Raw genomic sequence first — 20,737 nt, forward strand, 5'->3', positions numbered from 1 at the left:
CAGAGCCAATTAAGCCTCTTTTCTTTATAAATTATCAGTTTTACGTATTTCTTTACAGCAGTGTAAGAATGGACTAATACGGTCAGTCACGTCATACAAATTCAAGGCTACACTAATTAATGCTTACCACAAACACTGGGAACTAAGTCACTGTCAGCAGGGTATATGCTGATCAATTGTGACAGTTTCTGCCAAGGCTTCTTTATATTGTATTAGATTTAATTCTACAACCTTCTATTGAATGCTTAAAAATATTTCTAAGCAATAAGTTTTGATAAGGATAATTCAAAAAGAAAGAAACACTGTCAATTTATGTAGCTTTTAAAAATTTTACTCCAAGAATGTTAGGAAAAAAAAAAAAAAAAAACAGAAAATTTAAAAAAAAATTTATGGCTGGGCATGGTGGCTCACACCTGTAATCTCAGCACTTTGGGAGGCAAAGGTGGGTGGATCACCTGTCAGGAGTTCAAGACCAGTCTGACCGCCGGGCGCGGTGGCTCACGCCTGTAATCCCAGCACTTTGGGAGGCCGAGGCGGGTGGATCACGAGGTCAAGAGATCGAGACCATCCTGGTCAACATGGTGAAACCCCGTCTCTACTAAAAATACAAAAAATTAGCTGGGCATGGTGGCGCGTGCCTGTAATCCCAGCTACTCAGGAGGCTGAGGCAGGAGAATTGCCTGAACCCAGGAGGCGGAGGCTACGGTGAGCCGAGATCGCGCCATTGCACTCCAGCCTGGGTAACATGAGTGAAACTCCGTCTCAAAAAAAAAAAAAAAAAAGACCAGTCTGACCAACATGGTGTAACCCCATTTCTACAAAAAATACAAAATTAGCAGGACATGGTGGTGTATGCCTGTAATCCGAGATACTCGTGAGGCTGAGGCAGGAGAATTGCTTGAACCTGGGAGGTGGAGGTTTCACTGAGTCAAGATCACCCCATTGCACTCCAGCCTGGACAACAAAAGAAAAACTCCGTCTCAAAAAAATTTTACCTAATAGTTGACTTCATAGCACCTACCCAGCTACTCGGAAGGCTGAGGCAGGAGGATCACTTGAATTGAAGAGGTGTAGGCTACAGTGAACCAAGATCATGCCACTGTCCTCCAGCCTGAGTGACAAAGCAAGACTTCATCTCAAAAAATAAAAAATAAAATGCAAAGTTAGTCTGTAAGTGAAAAATCACATAAAACTTTTTTCCTACTCATACTATAAAAGTACGTGCAGCACTAGTTTGTTACATCTATGTTTTACTTGTGATTACTCAATATTTTCTTAAGTATAAACTCAAACATCTAAAGTATGCATAACTGTAAGTTTCACCACTTTCTGTTGAAGAGCAGTTCTACTATTTGGACCTGTCACCTCACTCTGACAGCCTTCAGAGCTGGATGATGACCTGGAAGAGGCCCTAAGCACTAAGATATGATTGGTGCATGGGGCCTGCTTCTCTCTTCCTCCCCATTTTCCCTGCTCCCACCAAAAAAATAAACACATTAGAGCAAAATTAAGAGTAAATCAATCCAAAGTCCTAATTCCCCACAGTGACTATCTCGATGCTGTTTTTCAAATAAATTTTGATAGAACAAACCAAAATGAAGAGTTATGTTATTAGTCACTGCATGATTCTTTCCATTAGTCCTAAAATAAGCTTAATACACACAGACTCTCAGCTGTAATAAAATTTTAATAAAGTCAAAGCCAATCGATTGAGAACTAAAGAAAATCCTGGTTATATTAAAAACCATTTACATTTAGGTACCATCATAAGAGTTCAATCACATGTAAATGCCCTCCTGAAATAAATTTATATTGGGATACAAATTATCTGCACCTCCTCCCTTAAACATTTGGCTGGCCCAATTTTGACTAACAGGATGTGGCAGGAATGACCTCTACAGTTCCAGGGTGAGGCCTCAAGAACCCTTGCTGCACCCACTCTTGCCTCCTTGGTCACCTGCCACTGTGTGAACAAACCATACGGTCAACAGAGGTGTCTGGCCAACCCTAGAACACTTAGCCCTAGTCCAGACCAGCTCTCAGCAGCCCTGCTGTTGAGCCCGTAATTTTCCATCCTAGCCTAGTCTAACCAGCAACCCACAGGATCATGAATATATGATTTTGTTTTAAGACTCTAAAGTCTGAGTTGGTTTGTTACCCAGCAAATACTGATGAGACATCATCCAAACCTACCAATCCAGCCAGAAAGTCCAATGACTCTGGCCTCCATTTCATGCCCATGTTTCTATTTAAAAGGATATGATTTTGTATTTATGTGTATAACCTCAAGGGTTTCTCCTATTTAACTTAAATAAACTCCATTATTTCTAATAATTTCATTCTTACCTCTTTCATTAAGGCATTTCTACCTCTCTACCCTACAATAATTTTTCTTTCCTTCTCTATGAATGCTGACTGTACTTTACTTTCTACCCTCTGTATCACTTACTCAGCACTTAGCATATGTTGCCTTGGAATATTTTTTTCTAAATAAATTTTATTGACTTAGTAGCATCCAGAGTTATGTCACACCTTCTATTTCATTTTTCTTTTTTCTTGGGGGCGGGGGTGGGGGGGTCTCACTATGTTACCTAGTCTGGTCTCTAACTCCTGAGGCTCAAGTAATCCTCCTGTCTCAGCCTCCCAAAGTCCTGGGATTATAGAATTGAGCAACTGTGCCTGGCTTGTCACATCTTCTAGATGTTCAGAAACTTATCTTCTTCCTATAGTGCCTTGTATTTCTAGGACCTTTTAAAATGCATGTTCTGATTTACTATTGAATCATTAGCTCTATTAGGGCTGGAAGAAATTCCGGCTACCTCTATCTCTGCTGTAGTTCTTTGCACACAGTAGAAAAGAACTGGTGAGTGGATTATAAATTTGATAAATTTTATAAATTTAGTTTGGTAATGCTTCATGCATCAAGTAAGATTAAGAATAATCTAAGTACATTTAAAAATGAAAATCTCATTCTAAAACAAATCAAGAAATAGTTCAAATATGGAGCTAAGAATATATAAGTGAGAATGAAAACTTCTATCAATAACAATGAAAACTTCCTGGTACTGTGTGCTTTTAGAGTTTTCATTTTGTAGAAATCAACTAGAAATGTAAAATAAGGCCAGGCTCAGTGGCTCACGCCTGTAATCCCAGCACTTCGGGAAGCCGAGGCGGGTGAATCAAGAGGTCAAGAGCTCAAGACCATCCTGACCAACATGGTGGAACCCCGTCTTTAATAAAAATAGAAAAATTAGCCAAGTGTGGTGGCATGTGTCTGTAGCCCCAGCTACTCGGGAGGCTAACGCAGGAGAATCACTTGAACTAGGAGGTGGAGGTTGCAGTGAGCTGAGATCGCACCACTGTACTCCACCCCGGCGACGGAGTGAGGCTCTGTCTCAAAAAAAAAGTTAAATAACTTCAATTAGACATCTAAATTTATAAAAGCTGAAAACCCCCAAATTCATGCTCTCAGTACTTATACTACACAAAGTGATCAAAATGAAATACAACTTAGTTTTCATATTATTTTTCTTTCCTGTTTGATACATAAAAACTAATTTTAAAAGACTGCCTTAAAATAGTTATATATGTGTAACAAAATAAAAAGCTATATGTCAAACTGTTAACAACAATTACTTTTGAGAATTAAGATTTTAAGGAAGATGATTGCCCATTTTTGCTTTATTCTGAGGTTTTTAAAATGAGCACGCTGCTAATGGTATTTTAAAATGATTTTTTAATGACTTTCAGGTTTTTTTTTTTTTTTTTTCCAAAAAATGGTTAAAACCTTCAATTCCTCTTCATTGTGTTGCACTAGAAATAAATTAAAATCTTGAGATCATATAAAACACTTCCTGGGTTTCCTAGCAACACTGAAGGGCCTCTTTTCACAGAGGCATAGTTTTTCAAGAGCTGAAGTATGCAACAGACACAAATTATATAAGACAAAATACAGACACTTGGTCTCATGCAGCGTCCCTGGGCATCTTTCCTAATACTGCCCAATTTTATTAATGCAGCAAATAGATTAATAATTTAACTTGCAAACTACTTGCAGGTCAAATGCTGTTTTAAAAGTAAATCAAATATCAAATCTTATGATTTTATCCAAATTTATATTCAGGATGTGATAAAATATGCAGCACATTATTAAGCTACAAGTATTTGCAGAGTCTAGTTAATAAGTGCACAGCACTTGATCATATTATATAAATAAACAGACTGAACCACATCCCATATTGGCAGTGACTGAAATAACATTTCCCAGTTTTCTGCTTGCTTTTCTTAGCTCCAGTTTCTAAATCACTTGGTTCTTTAGAGCTTCTCTTCTGCACAGTCTGACTTATATCTGAGCATCAAAGTGACATGAGTTCATCAAAGAGTATTTTTTTAGCCCTTGATGTCACCTCCTACTAAGGCCTTAAAAGATCTGTTTCCACTATAACATTGGAAACAAACTGGAGATAATGAAAGAAGCTATTCTTCTAGAAGGGTGGCAATGTTATGAACTTTACAGTCAGGAAATCTGGTAGACATCACCTTAATCAAATAATCAAAATTACCTTCACTAGAACAAACGGGCATCAAGTACCTCCTGTTTAGAAAAGAACACAATATTACTTCTGTAGTATTGCATACCAAGTAAAAAATGCATACTCTAGTCATGAAAAGACATGGAGGAAACTTAAATGCAACTGCATATTACTGAGTGAAAAAAGCCACTCTCAAAAGGCTACACACTGTACGATTACAACTATATGATATTCTGGAAAAGGCTAAACTATGGAGACAGTAAAAAAATCAATGGGAAAGAGGAAAGGGTGGAAGAGGTGGAACACAGGATTTTTAGGGCAGGGAAATGCTTCTGTGTAATACTGCAATGGTGGCTACATGTCATAAATTTGTTCAAACCCAGAGTGAACCCTGATGTAAACTATGAACTCTAGGTGATAATGATATGTCAATACAGGGTCACCCATTCTAACAAAGGTACGCTCTGGTGGGGAACGTGTTGACAAGTAAGGGAGATTGTGGTACGTGGAGGAAGGGGGTACAGGGGAACTCTGTGCTTTCTGCTCTATTTTGCTATAAATCTAAAACTGCTGTACAAAATAAAGTCTATTTTTAAAAAAGACTATCAAGAGCATACCCAACCACATTTATAAATAAAGAAATAAAAATTAAAATAATGTAACATCATATTTCAAATATAAAATTGACAATGATTAAAAAGATTCAATAAAGCCAACGTTGGCAAAAGTGTTGGAAACCATGGCAACATGGAAAGTAAATCAGTACAACCTATTGCCAGCACAGTAGAAGACGTGTGAAATGTCAATGTGCTAACCCACTTTTAGGAACTGCAGCTGAACTCTCGTAAGTGAACAGCTCCTATGTACGAGGATGTCATTCACTGATGCACTCTGAAACAAAAAACATCTGAAAACAACCCAGATGTCCAACAACAGGCAGGAAAATCAGAGTAAGAAATTCAAGCTCAACTACTTCAGACAAAGAGTGAGGGCAAATATATGAGGTAGAACCAGTCCTCTCCAGCAAAAAGATGTGACTTAAATTTGGCTTCTCGGTAGTAACACTGACTTTCTCTCATATAAATAGAAGTAGGACTAAACATTGCCACCTTCAGGTTTAGTTCCATTCACCTGACAGCAAATACAATCACTGAATCCAATTAGGTTTTTCAAAAAGAACGTAACATTCAACATATAATAATGTATACTAATAAATATACTAATATAATAAAATTAATTTTGGGGGGACAGTGGTGGACTAAATCATGTCCCTTCCAAAATTCATACGTTGAATCCCTAACCCCCTATATGACTGTATTAGAGGGAGGGCTTTTAAGGAGTGATTAAGGTTAAATGAGGCCATAGGGTAGAGCCCAGAACAGATGGAATTAACACCTTTATAAGAGAAGGAAACACTGGAGCACTCTCTCTGACACATGAGGACAGAGGGAGAAGCCAGCTGTCTGCCAACCAGGAAGAGGGCTCTCACCAGAAACCAAATTTGCTGGCATCTTAATCTTGGACTGCCCAGACTCCAGAACTGTGAAAATGCAAGTTTCTATTGTTTAAGGCAACTATGGTATTTTGTGTTGGTATTTTGTCTATTGTATTTTGTTATGGCAGTCTGAGCAGACTAATACAGACTGCATTCAGTTTCCCAGAGCAATGAAGTTTCCCATCATGGATAAGGTATACTGTTCAACTGGACATGAAGTTAATGAATTCAGCAAAAATTCTCAAGAAGATTTAGACATACTGGGAATTCACAAAACAATGGAAAAATGTAATCTTCAATCTATAGCCAATAAAGACACGAGAGAACTGCTTGGCTGGTCCTTCTCAGGAGAAAAAAAAATGTATGCACATTAAGATATAGAGGTGCACAGGAATTTAAATTTACTGCTTATCTGTAAGTCAAGCATTATGCAAAGGGCTTTACCTTTATTATTTCATTTGACTCTTAACAAAACCTGTGGAACAGGCATTCCAGGCAATGACATCAAAGAACTGCTTCTTACGCAAAATCCAAGTAAACGCTGAATAACACTAGTTACTTAATCCAGACTAAGGTGGAAGAAGAGGGAAGTAAAATATCATAAAGGCACCAAAATTAGAAAAATGAGGAAATGAGACAAGAAAATTCAAGAGCAGGAAGAAATCTGTGTAGGTAATAAGGATATCCTATTTACTCCTTGGGCCACAAACAAGCTTTCATCACAAGCACTTTTCTCACTTTACTGAAATTGCCCTTTACTCTGTGTCCTTCTCTCACCCGCTGCCCCCCTAGTGACTGTTTCACATTTGACTTCAGAGGCAAAGATTATGCTGTTCTTGATCATCACTAGTTTTCTTTAACAGAGCAAAATTTTGGGTACTTGGCATTCCACAAACATTTGTTGAATGAAGGTTTTCTTTTTCTATCACTGAGGAAACAAAACAAAAGGAACATTTTGAAACATATTTTCTGTGTTTTTAATCTATCCCAGAAAGATAGTACTAGATGAAAAGCCTGACCTCATATGCACAGAGATTTTAAACATCATGTCTCACTGCAGAATTCAAGCAGTGACAGAGAGGAGCTAAGAATTATGAGTTAGGCAACCGCATAATCTGTCTTGAGATTTAAGCAGTCAACAAAGCACTTTGTTGCAACAATAAAACAGCAGTCGGCAATTTTGGATGCCTGGAGATAAGCAGATAACAATTTTGGGATCTATGAGGGAAGAGGGAGGCAAAGCAAGGTTTACAGGCACAAGGATGTAAGAGAAGGGAAACTGCACTAGGAATGAATGATGGTATATTTCAAAGCAGTGAAAAAAAATTGACAAAATTATCTACAACAGTGAAATTGATTTGATCTGGGGCCAATCATAAAATCAACAAATCAGTTCACATTTGTGGAACACTGTTGGTACATGCTTTTCCTTCTATGTCTAAAAGTCCCTTTTCTCTCTTGTTCCACCTTCTCCCCAGAGAGCACCTCCAGCCATTTATCAAAATACATTTTAGGCCTGGCAGGTTGGCTCATGCCTGTAATCCCAGCACTTTGGGAGGCCAAGGCGGGTGGATCATTTGAAGTCAAGAAGAGTTCAAGACCAGCCTGGCTAACAAGGTGAAACCCTGTCTCTACCAAAAATACAAAAATTAGCTGGGCGTGATGACACACGCCCGTAGGCACAGCTACTTAGGAGGCTGAGGCAGGAGAATCGTTTGAACCAGGGAGGCAGAGGTTGCAGTGAGCTGAGATCACACCACTGCACTCCAGCCTAGAAGACAGAGTGAGACTCTGTCTCAAAAAGAAAAAATAAATAAAAGTACATTTCACTTGTCAGCTCATCTCCAAAGTTCCCCTGATACCCACAGGCAGTGTTAATTGCTTCCTCCTCTGTTTTATACAACATTTCCTCTACTATAGATATTTACATGTCCCTATTCTGAAGCACACACTAACTTAACCAGAAGTGTCAGTGCTTTCTCTCTGGAGGGTGTGTCCCAAGACTTATTCAGTCAGCCCTTTCCCTTCCAGCCTTGGACAAGGAGGGAGCTCAGAGCAGAGGGAAAGTGAAATGAAGGAACTTTCTGAAAGAGGAATGGTGATGGGAGAGAGGGCCATAGGCACGGGAAGGGAGCCCTGGGATGACTGTCCATCCAGGGAAGCAAAGCAATTGAACAATGAAGCCTAGATGGGAGAAATAGCTCAGAGGGAAATGAGCAAACCTGGTCACATGCTAATAGCAGGAAAGGCAGGATACTTATTTTTTAATGAGAAATGTTAGCAAATCTAATAAGAAACTAACATTGACGCTACTCTATATACAGTTGTTAACATAAGAGAACTACGCTAAGAAAAACTTTTATTGGGGATGTTCTAAAATCAAAACTACAGATTCTTCATTCTATAGATGAAAAAAGCTGTGTTATCTTTCAGCTCTCTCTAGGACAAAATGAAGGAAAAAAATACACACTGATACATGATTCTTCTCAAAATATCTAGAGCTATTCCAAAGAAATTAACAAAAAATGAAAAATTTTACAAATAAAAATAAGAGTAACGTTTTTTTGGAGACAGACTTTAGCTCTGTCACCCAGCCTGGGGTGGCACAATCTTGGCTTACTGCAGCCTCCACCTCCTGGGCTCAAGCCATCCTCCCACCTTAGCCTCTCCAGTAGCTGAGACTACAGGTGCATGCCACCATGCTCCACAAATTTTTATATGTTTTTGTAAAGATGGGGTCTCACTGTGTTATTCGGGCTGGTCTTGAACTCCCAAGCTCAAGTGATCTCCCTGCCTGGGCTTCCCAAAGTGCTGGGATTACAGGTATAAGCCAACGTGCCTGGCCAATAAGAGGAATCTCGATGTATATTCCAAAGTCTTACATGCTTGTTTGGTTGCTTGGAAAGCGGATGTGACCTTAATACCAATTGTTATGAAGAATTTATTTAATATTGAGCTTTGTGAAAAATGTCAAAACAGGTCATACGGGTTACTATTTTAAAGAGATGACACATTCAGTAGTATTGCTGAATTTGGCTCACAGAAATTAGAAGACTTACTATAAAAACACAGTAATATGGCTCACCCCTGTAACAATCCCAGCACTTTGGGAGGTGCTGAAGAGGGAATATCACTTGAGCCCAGGAGGTCAAGACAAACCTGGGCAACACAGTGAGAATTCATATCTACAAAAAATTAGCCAGGCATGGTAGATCTAAGCAGGGTAGATCATAGTGAGAGCTCTTATCTACAAAAAATTAGTCAGGTGTGGTAGCACATGCCTGTGGTCCCAGCTACCAGGGAGGCTGAATTGGAGGCTCACTTGAGCCTGGGAAGTTGAGGCTGTGATGAGCCGTAATTGCACCTCTGACGCCCTCCTGGGTGACAGAACAAGACCCTGTCTCAACACACCCAGTAGTAGTCAAAAAATGACTCACTTTAAAGAAATAAGTTATACAAACCAGGAACCAGTATTTTTTTTGGTGGTGGGGGTGGGGATCGAATCTCGCTCTGTCACCCAGTGGCTCAATCTTGGCTCACTGCAACCTCCGCCTCTCGAATTCAAGCGATTCTCCTGCCTCAGCCTCCAGAGTAGCTGGGACTACAGGCACACACCACCATGACCGGCTGATTTTTGTATTTTTAGTAGAGACGGGTTTCACCATATTGGTCAGGCTGGCCTTGAACTCCTGACCTCATGATCTGCTTGCCTTGGCCTCTCAAAGTGCTAGTTTTACATATATTTGAAATTTTCCATAACAAAAAGAATAAGAAAAGAAAATCACAATGAGATGGCACTAACACATCCACCAGAATAGTCAAAATGAAAGAAGGCCATGAGGAGGATGTAGACTAACTGGAACTTTAACTTTCTTTTTTTTTTTTTTGAGATGGAGTCTTGCTCCATCGCCCAGGCTGGAGTGATGTGACACAATCTCAGCTCACTCGCTGCAACCTCCAACTCCCCAGTTCAAGCGATTCTCCCTGCCTCAGCCTTATGAGTATTTGGGATTACAGGCGCCTACCACCACGACTCACTAATTTTTGTATTTTTAGTAGAGACAGGGTTTTGCCATATTAGTCAGGCTGGTCTCAAGCTCCTGACCTCAGGTGATCTACCCACCTCGGCATCCGAAAGTGCTGGGATTACAGGCGTTAGCCGCCACGTCTGGCCACAACTGGAACTTTCATACTCTATTGATTAAAGTGTCAACTGGTACACTTAGCTTTGGAAAACTGATTAGCAGTACCAACTAAAGCAAAACTTATGTATAAGGATAATGTCTCGGGAGTATTTTCATAATGGCAAAAAAGCTGGGATAAAGGGAGTATCCACTAAAGTGATATTTATGTATAACCTACAGGACTCAGAAATTCCATTGATAAGTAGAAATTTATGTGCACATGCATGAAGACACACGTAGGATAATGTCACAACAGTATTTTCATAATGGCAAAAAAGCTGGGAAAAGGGGTTCAATAGAATAAATAAATCAATTGTGGTACAGTCACATAATACCACACAGCAATACAAATGAATAAACCAGAGCTACAAAACATGAATAATCTTACAAACATGAGAAGTAAAAGAAATTAGACAAAAAAGACAAACTGTAAAGTTCTATTCTGATTTCTTTTAGAAATCAGAAAAGAGTGGAAAAAAAGGTGAAGGGGGCTGGGTGTGGTGGCTCATGCCTTTAATCCCAGCACTTTGGGAGGTCAAGGTGTGTGATCACTTGAGGTCAAGAGTTTAAGACCAGCCCGGCCAATATGGTGAAACCCTATTTAAAAAATACAAAAAAAATTAGCCTGTAGTGGTGGCATGCGCCTGTAGTCCCAGCTACTCAGGAGGCTGAGACAGGAGAATCACATGAACCTAGGAAGCGGAGGTTGCAGTGAGCTGAGATCGTACCACTGCACTCCAGCATGAGCAACAGAGCAAGACTCCATCTAAAAAAAAAAAAAAAGGAAAAAAATATTGAAGGAAGGTACTGGAAGGGGCATGACAGGGCTTCTGAGACGTGGTTGGGTTCTATTTCTGGATCAGGTTGCTAGGTATGTAGGTGTGTCCACTTTGTGACAACGCTCTACCCCATACACTTACAAAATTAATGCTCTAAACTGTGTGGTCTTCTGTGTATGTCGTAACTTCAATTAAAAGCTTTACTTAAAAATAAATTTTAGAATGCCTGAAGGAATAAGAAACAAGCAAATTTAAATTGTCTTTGTTAAATTTTTATACAATGTTCTAATGCTTTATCAGTGTACTTAAAATTGAGACAAAAAGGGGGCTGGGCGCAGTGGCCGACATCTGTAATACCAGCACTCTGAGAGGCCAAGGTGGGTGGATCACCTGAGGTTGGGAGTTTGAGACCAGCCTGACCAACATGGAGAAACCTGTCTCTAATGAAAACACAAAAAATTAGCCTGGCGAGGTGGTGCACACCTGTAATCCCAACTACTCGGGAGGCTGAGGCAGGAGAATCACTTAAACATTGAAGGCTGAGATTGCGCCACTGCACTCCAGCCTGGGAAGCAGAGTGAAACTGTGTCTCCAAAAAAACAAAGACAAAAAGACTAGTCAAATTGGACAATAAAAAGTACCTCCCCACTCCACACAGCTGTGCATCACAGTCTGTGAGCAGGAGCAAAGAAACTGTAGAACTGATGCATATCAGGAATGGGGGCTGGAGTCTAACCAGGATTAATAAAGAAACTCTGGTTTTAAAGTAGTCAGAAAACCAGTGTGAGGGTTGGGGAAGGGTCTGGAGGTCTCACTGATATTAAGGAGAAGGTATGATGCAGAGTGAGAAAACTGGGAAGCATGACATTAGAGTTCACGGTTTTAGAAGTGAAGATCTAAGTATTAAAGGGTCTCTGGTTAAGTTTGGGGAAAAAAAAAAAAAAAAAAAAAAAAAAAACACCTAAGCATAAGGAGAGGGTTGCCTAAGCAAAATGGCTAAAAAATCACTGTATTTGAAAGGTCAAGAAAATGTGGTGTAAGGATGTTAGAAATGCACACTGTAAAATGTAAATACTAAAATGCCAGATAATGCTGGGGGAGGGGGTGGATATGAAGCTGAGCGTTTCTTGTCAACAAGGAGATGCAACTCCAAGTTAGGTACAAGCAGAGGCAGAAGTCTCAAAGGATGAGGGGTTCCCAAGGTGGAAGGAAAAATGTTTAGAGATGCCAGTTAAGGGCACAGAAGGAATAATGAGAATACCTGACATTGTTTTAGCTAGCATATCTGCTATGATCCCTGCCTGGCTCTGCCTGGTACCATAGCTGCATGAATAATTGTCGAATTCCTCCCTCCAGATTTAAGCTTGCCAAGAGTACTGGAAGTGTTACTCATTTATATCTCCTGAAGCAACTATTACAATGCCTTGCCTGTAAGTACACATTATATTATTTATTTACTCTCAAACTTCCACAGGAATTGAGCCTGCTTATAAGAAATATTTAATACAAAATATACAAAGCAGGACCAGAGAAAATATAAATTACAATGGAAAATCAGATAAGGGGAGGTAAAAAATAAATACCCTGGTAGAGATTTGCTGAACTGGATTGTGACTCAGCTCTTCCCCACTCTCCTTGTACACAGACATACTCATCTTGGGGGAGCGTTCAAATTCCAATTCTGGTCAAAATTCTTCTTCTTCTGGGCTGGTCCAAAAGTAGTGAATTATTTCAATTAATTGTTCACAGCCAGTTACAGATCAACCCCTTTGTTCTTCTCTTTCCCTCCTTCTTAATACTGCACTTGACTAGCCAAAAGAAAAATTAAACTATTCTCCTTTTCAACTGAAATACTACATTACCTTCCCCATATTCTTTATTACATAGATCCTAATTTCAAAATTCTCTGGCAAAATAAATGCAAATAGGTATTTTGCATTATGGGTAAGGCAGATTGGTTGCCATGGTGAATATTTTCATCACCTTCACAGAATAATATGTGTCACTCCATATAAGGAAATCTTCCTTTGCCTCCCTGCTCAGAGAAAACCTCAAGCTCGCTTCTCTTCATTTTCAATTAACATGAGACAGGAAAAGTGACCATTTAGCAAAACAAAAACAAAAACAAAAAATCCCAGAACCCACCCAGATGAAATGTCTTATAAAGATGAGATCACAGAAAATAAGAAATTCAAGAAATAGACACAGATGTTATTAGCAAAATGAACAAATAGTGTATTTCCTTATAGAAAAATCCTAAAGTTAATGAAGGTTAACTCCAACAAGAAAATTATCCCTGTTGTGAGCATGTCTAACTTGATTGCCTCAATCTTGGCTTAAGTTCCTTTTTAATACCACTAAGCGACTTCAAATTTCCCCAGCAACCATTACCTGGGGCCATTCTTTCCTGCTTATTTTGCACCTCTCCATAAATGCGTTTATTTTCCCTGAAGTCCAGTTAAAACTACAATTTTTATGCATATACTTTTCCGCTTTATACTCAAAATGTGATTGCCTTTATGGAATAAGGACAGCTGATATAATTTTGTGTGCCTATAACAAATGTTCGCATGATTACAAGAGATTAAGAAATAAACTTTATTTTAGCTCATTGCTAACAAAAAATAAACACTATGTGACCAAAAAAAATAAATAAATAACTATTTTAGAAGTAAAATCTCATGAGAACAATTCCAAAGGCATGTTCCATTTGAGAAAGCTGTTCTGATGGCACACTGCACCCATGCTTTTTGGGTTACACATTCGAGGACTGTGGTGGAAGGTGACTGGAACTAAAGCTCCAAGTGCTGACCAATACGGTAGCTGCTGCCACTTGAAACGAGGCCAGTGCAAATGAGATGTGCTGTAAGTCAAACACTGACCAGGTTCAGGCAAAGCACGAAAAACATTTTAACATCTCAGTATTTTTCATTTGATTATGTATGGAAATAAGCATATTTGGTATGTATTGTGTTAAACAAAATATATTCAATTTTACATTTTTCTTTTTGCCTTTTAATGCGGCTACTAGCAAATTTTAAATTACATATATGGCTTACATTATATTTCTGCTGGACAGCACTGTTCTACACCAATGCCACAACTGCCTTGGCTTTAGGACTTGTTTCCTATGAATGAGAATAGAATGTGTCCTTTCTATCCCAAGGTTAAGAGAGTGGCTCTAAATGAGATGGGTGTGGAATTGTCTTTAAAAATAAGATATGATCACTTTGCTAGTCCAGATTTACAAGTTGATTCTAGAAGTATCTGCTTTCACACTGTATAACCGGGTAAGTTAAGAGTCTTCTCAATACTTCCTACAGAACTACCCTGGCACAAAATAGAGTCAAAGTTTGTGTCTGGTCTTTAGAGGAATCTCAACTGTCCAGTCTTCAAGAGTTTAAAATACTTGTAAGAAAGACTACAGAGAGTGACAGCCACTCCAACAACTGAACAAAGGTGGGGCTAAACAAATTTGGTTCATTGTCTCTGTATGTTCCTTGAGAGAACCTCAAGTGTATAGTCAAACCACACTTCCTCTGAAAAATGTATAAAACTCACATAGAATACACATCTAACTGTGGGAAAGAGAAAAAGTAACTGCAATTAGTTATGCTGTTTCTTTTTAAAATCTTAACACACTTTTATTTCTTTTCTTTTTTTTTTTTTTTAAGATGGAGTCTCACTCTGCAGCCCAGGCTGGAGTGCAGTGGTGCAATCTCGGCTCACTGCAACCTCCACCTCCCAGTTCCCAGTTCAAGCAATTCTTCTACCTCGGCCTCCCAAGTCACTGGGATTACAGACATGAGCCACCATGTCCAGCTAATTTTTGTATTTTTTAGTAGAGACGGGGTTTCACCTTGTTAGCCAGTCTGGTCTTGAACTCCTGACCTCATGATCCACCCGCCTCGGCCTCCCAAAGTGCTGGGATTACAGGTGTGAGCTACCGAGCCCAGCCAACACACATTTTTGTTGTTTTTGTTTTTTCCAACACACTTTTATTTCTTAGAAGTAAATGAAATTAAAACCATTCCCATTCCACTTCGTAAGAAATATCTTTGAAATGGGCATGGTGACTCGTGCCTGTAGTCCCAGCTACTCGGGAGGCTGAGGCAGGAGAATTGCTTGAGATGGAGGTTGCAGTGAGCCGAGATTGCACCACTACACTCCAGCTTGGGCAACAGAGTGAGACTTCATCTCAAAAAAAAAAAAAAAAAAAAAAAAGTTACTATTATCTCCTTCCTTTTTCCTATCTTTATCAATAGATCAAGAAACAGTTTTTTTTTTTTTTTTTTCCTGCAAGCACCCTGCCAATTGAAATAAACTGCAAATACTGCTAAGTCAAGTTAAACTCAAAAGCTTAATTAAACTCTAATTGGCTACCTTGTTTTGGACACAGGGTTTCACTGTCGCCCAGGCTGGAGTGCAGTGGTATAATCATAGCTTACTGCATCCTTGACTCCTGGGCTGAGGTGATCCTCTTCCCTCAGCCTTCTGAATAGCTGGGACTATAACAGGCACATGCCACCACACCCAGCTAATTTTTGTATTTTTTTGTAGAGACAAGGTCTTGTTATGTTGCCCAGCCTGGTCTTGAAATCAAGTGACTCTCCTACCTCGGCCTTTTAAAGTGCTGGAATTACAGGCATGCACCACCATTCCTAGCTTCTAACTGGCTCTTTATTGAAAAAAAGAATGGGTGAGGCAATAAGGTCAGGGAAGAAAGACAAGTGGGAAGGCACAGAAGAAATAAACATAGGCCAGGCGCAGTGGCTCACACATCTAATCCCAGTACTTCAGGAGGCTGAGATGGGTCGATCACTTAAGTATAGAAGTTTGAGACCTGGCCAACATGGTAAAACCCCACCTCTACTAAAAATACAAAAATTAGCCTAGCACGGTGGCATATGCCTATACTTAGCTACTTAGTAGACTAAGCGGGAGAATGCTTGAACCTGGGAGGCGGAGGTTGCGGTGAGCCAAATCTTGACACTGCACTCTAGCCTAGGCAATAGGGCGAGACTCTGTCTCAAAAAATAGAAGAGCTCCAAGAGATCACCAAAGCAAACCATGAACTTGGTTCTGGCTTTCTGAATCAGGTCACCTCGTCAAGGTGACATTCTTCCATACTCCTCACGCTCCACCATTCGTAACTGCTGCCCCACTGAAGAAATCAAGTAGAAAAGATAGGAAACCAGAGCTAGAAAATGTTACTTACTCCACTTACCTCCTTATTTCCACTTAGCATTACACTCTTAATAGAAATCGATCGGCCAGGTGTGGTGGCTCACGCCTGTAATCCCAGCACTTTGGGAGGCTGAGGTGGGTGGATCATGAGGTCAGGAGTTCAAGACCAGCCTGGCCAACATGGTGAAAACTCATCTTTACTAAAAATACAAAGGTATGGGGGTGCACACCTATAATCCCAGCTACTCGGGAGGCTGAGGCAGGAGAATCCCTTGAACCCAGAAGGTGGAGGTTGCAGTGAGCCAATATCATACCACTGCACTCCAGCCTGGGCAACAGAGTGAGATTTTGTCTTGGGGCGGGGGGAGAAAAGTCAACCAGCTAGGCGAGGTGGCTCAAGTGTGTAATCCCAGCACTTTGGGATCCCACGAGTAGATCACCTGAGGTCAGGAGTTCAAGACCAGGCTGGCCAACATGGCAAAACCCCATCTCTACTAAAAATAAAAAAATAAAATAAAATTAAATTAAATTTTAAAAAATTAGCTGGGCGTGGTAATGGATGCCTGTAATCCCAGCTACTCGAGAGCCTGAGGCAAGAGAATTGCTTGAACCCAGGAGGCAGAGGTTGCGGTGAGTCGAGATCACACCACTGCACTCCAGCCTGCTACAGAGCAATACTTTGTCTCAAAAAAGAAAAAGTAAAAGAAAAAGAAACCAGCCTAAATCCAAACCCAATCAAACAATTATTATTCTAGATTATTAGGTTTTCTCTTCTTTCTTTTTTTTTTTTTTTTTGTTTTCACTCTTGTTGCCCAGGCTGGAGCACAATGGTGTGATCTCGGCTCACCGCAACCTCCTCCTCCCCCGTTCAAGTGAGCTGGGATTACAAGCACATGCCACCACACCCAGCTAATTTTGTATTCACGCCCAGCTAATTATGTATTTTTAGGAGAGGCGGGGTTTCTCCATATTGGTGAGGGTGGTCTCAAACTCCCAACCTCAGGTGATCTATCTGCCTCGGCCTCACAAAGTGCAGGGATTACAGGGGTGAGCCACCAGGACCAGCTTGGTTTGTTTTCTTAAGAAACAGAAGTTAGATGAAAGTAAGATAAAGCCATAAGGTCATTCATGTTAGATAATTTTTAAATTGCTTTCTGGGTTACTTTAATAACTATCTTAATAATTAATTTAATAATTATCTGCCGGGCGCGGTGGCTCAAGCCTGTAATCCCAGCACTGTGGGAGGCCGAGGCGGGTGGATCACGAGGTCAAGAGATCGAGACCATCCTGGTCAACATGGTGAAACCCCGTCTCTACTAAAAATACAAAAAATTAGCTGGGCATGGTGGCGCGTGCCTGTAATCCCAGCTACTCAGGAGGCTGAGGCAGGAGAATTGCCTGAACCCAGGAGGCGGAGGTTGCGGTGAGCCGAGATCGCGCCATTGCACTCCAGCCTGGGTAACAAGAGCAAAACTCCGTCTCAAAAAAATAAAAAAAATAAAAAAAAAAATAATAATAATAATTATCTTCACATCCACTACTTGCTAGCCACCAAATCAACCAAATCCAAAGTTCCCAGTCTCAATTATTTCCTTTATTTAATGACGGAAAGCATCAACTCTCACCTGCTGATGACTTCTATGACAGATGAAAGGTGGAAAGAAGGGAAGGGGAGGAAATTGGCTGCAGGCAGGAGAACTACATGTGAGCGGTGGGATAAACTCCACTCCCGAACAACTGGCACAGCTGAAGCAAAGCTGACATGTGCAGGACACACAGTCCAGCCCTGCTCACTTCTATGATGCAGCTATTGTTAATCTTCACATGCTCTTCCCGCTCTATGTCCTTCCCAAGCCTACAAACATAAATTCCTGTCTAGAACACCTGTCCCCATTTATGCAACGAACATGCAGTGTGTCATATACTGGGAATACAATGTAAACACTCCCTGATCTATGAAATGTACAGCCTGGCAAGAGAAAACAGTGACAATACAGGCATGCTTGATAAGGGTTAGAACATGCTGCAGTAAGTCACAGGATGTGCCTGGAGGGCAGGGTAAAGTCCCCTCAATCGGAGGCCAATTATGAAAGCATCTCAACAAGCTGAAGAGATAACAATATAACCTAGGTTACTAGTGGCTGGAGGGACATAGTGACTTAGAAATTGGATATGAGCAGGTGGGAAAATAGGAAGGGCGAAGTAAGATATTCATATTTTTGCCTGGGCATTTTGGTGGCTGAAAATGCCAATTAATGTGAGAGAGAAGAGAGTGAAACAGAATCAGCTAGAGATGCTTGTGGGAAGTCTGTAGAGACATTAAGTGGAGGGTTTGATATGGGTAAACCTGGAAAAGGGAGACTAGCAATGGACTGGAGGCTGTAAGCAAATAAACAGTAACCGCACCCATAACCTGAGAACCCTTGGCATTTGTGGTACAAGAAGGAAACGGACCACACAAAGGGAAATGAGGAATAGCTGAAGAGCAGGAAGAAACTGTTCAATAGAGCTATTTGTGCTGAGGTTTAAGAGGCTGAAGGTGTGATGTGACCACCAGACCAACTGCAGTTTCATAGGAGTAGAAGGGGAAGAAAATTAGATTGCAAAGGATGGACGAATTAGTGGACATGAAGGAAAATAATCAGTCAGTACCTGCAGGCCATTTTTTCCAGAAATCTGGTTAAGAAAGAAAAATAAGGCTGAGTGCCTGTAGTCCCAGCCACTTGAGAGGCTGAGGCAGAAAAGTCACCTGAGCCCACTGTACTCCAGCCTGGGCAGAGAGACGGTGACGCTGTCTCAAAAAAATTAATAATTTAAAGATAAAAAGTAAAGGAAAAGAAGAGAGAATGGTAGTGAAAATCTACAAAGAAGGTAAAATAAGCTTGTTTAAAGTTGATGGAATCCAGATATAATAGATGAGACAACAGAGTGACATCCCTGAGAAGCCAAAAGGTTCACAGTTCAGGAATCGGCGTTAAGGAGAAATATCATGTTTTGCGGAAGAATGATGATGTGGACAAGCTTGTAGGTCTAGATGGAGGGAAGTTAAGAGAGTCTTTATCTGCTAGCATCTACCCTTTTCCCCTGGGTTATGCTACTGTCTTCTGGAATTAAGGCCACACTTGCAAAGCTTCACTGTCAAACCACCTGCAAATGCGAAGTTTATTTTTCACTCTCCACTTACCTGATGCCCATTCCTCTATTAACATGTGGCTTCACTCTCACCTCTACAGAACCGTCCTCCCCATGGGAACTTTCTGAATGTTCTCAACAGTCTCCCAATGCTAAAACCCACTAGCCTCACTTTTGCATCAGTCTCTAGGCCACCTTCACCCTCTAGGTCTCCTGTATCCTCTATCACTCCTTCTTGCTCCCAGCTGCTTTCCCATGTACTCATTAGAAAGTGATGTTTCCTTTGGGAGGCTGAAGTGGACGGATCATGAGGTCAGGAGATTGAGACAATCCTAGCTAACATGGTGAAACCCTATCTCTGCTAAAAATCAGCCGAGCATGGTGACATGCACCTGCAGTCCCAGCTACTAGGGAGGCTGAGGCAGGAGAATCACTTGAATCTGAGAGGCGGAGGTTGCAGTGAGCTGACATCGAGCTACTGCACTCCAGCCTCGGTGACAGAACAAGACTGTCTCAAAAAAATTTAAAAAAAAAGAAGTTGATGTTTCCCCTGCCTCACATTTCACCTTCTCTTCTAGTCCTATCTGCATTTCCTCCTTAACCTTACACAGGCACCACCTATCAGCAGTGAGCTCTCAAGTCTGTATCACCAATGTTTGTCTCTTTCCTGAAATCCAGTCCTTTGTGAAATCTTCCTACCAGATATATTTTTTATCTCCGTCTCCCTCAGGTACCTCAAATACTACCTGTTTAAACTTAAGCTCATTGTCATTCCCGAAAACCTGCTCCTTTTTATTTCCTGTAAGTTAGTGACATCATCATATACTCAAGCCAGAAATCTCTCCAACGTTTTCGTGCCACTCATTCAAGCAACCAGACATCAGGTTCCACTATATCTTCTTCAGAAAAGTTTTCCAGATCAAAGTGGAAGCCCCACACTGTCCTGCTGTGTTTCAACAGGGACTGCGTATGTCTAGGTCATTCCAGAGGACGCCTGTGTTAGCTTTAGCAGCTCTGCCTTCCTTGAGAGGTGCTACATGGCTACCATTCAGCAGAATAATCCTCGGTGTATAACCTCACTTCTCGACACTTTCACAGTGTCTTAGTACTGTGGGGTTAGGGTGCATAACCTGACAGACCTGCCAGCTCCGACCAAGCTCTCCGTACAGCCTTCAGATCTTTACCCATACAAAACGTGGTCAGCAGTGACATCATATAAAAAATATATATATATTTTGAGATGGAGTCTTGCTCTGTCACCGAGGCTGGAATACAGTGGCACAATCTTGGCTCTCGAAACCTCAACCTCCCAGATTCAAACAATTCTTCTGCCTCAGCCTCCTGAGTAGCTGGGATTACAGATGCGCATCACCACTCCTGACTAATTTTTGTATTTTTAGTAGAGACAGGGTTTTACCATGCTGGCCA

General features: G+C 40.7%; 1 protein-coding gene across 2 annotated transcripts in view; it reads right to left on the reverse strand.

The window, feature by feature from the left end:
• Positions 1-20,737, reverse strand: part of CXADR (CXADR Ig-like cell adhesion molecule) — a 71,152-nt gene that overhangs the window by 45,615 nt on the left and 4,800 nt on the right. The window lies entirely within an intron of this gene.

This window comes from Sapajus apella, unplaced genomic scaffold (assembly GCF_009761245.1).
Source record: "Sapajus apella isolate SASKATOON/1434 unplaced genomic scaffold, GSC_monkey_1.0 scaffold8, whole genome shotgun sequence".
Lineage (NCBI taxonomy): Eukaryota > Metazoa > Chordata > Mammalia > Primates > Cebidae > Sapajus > Sapajus apella.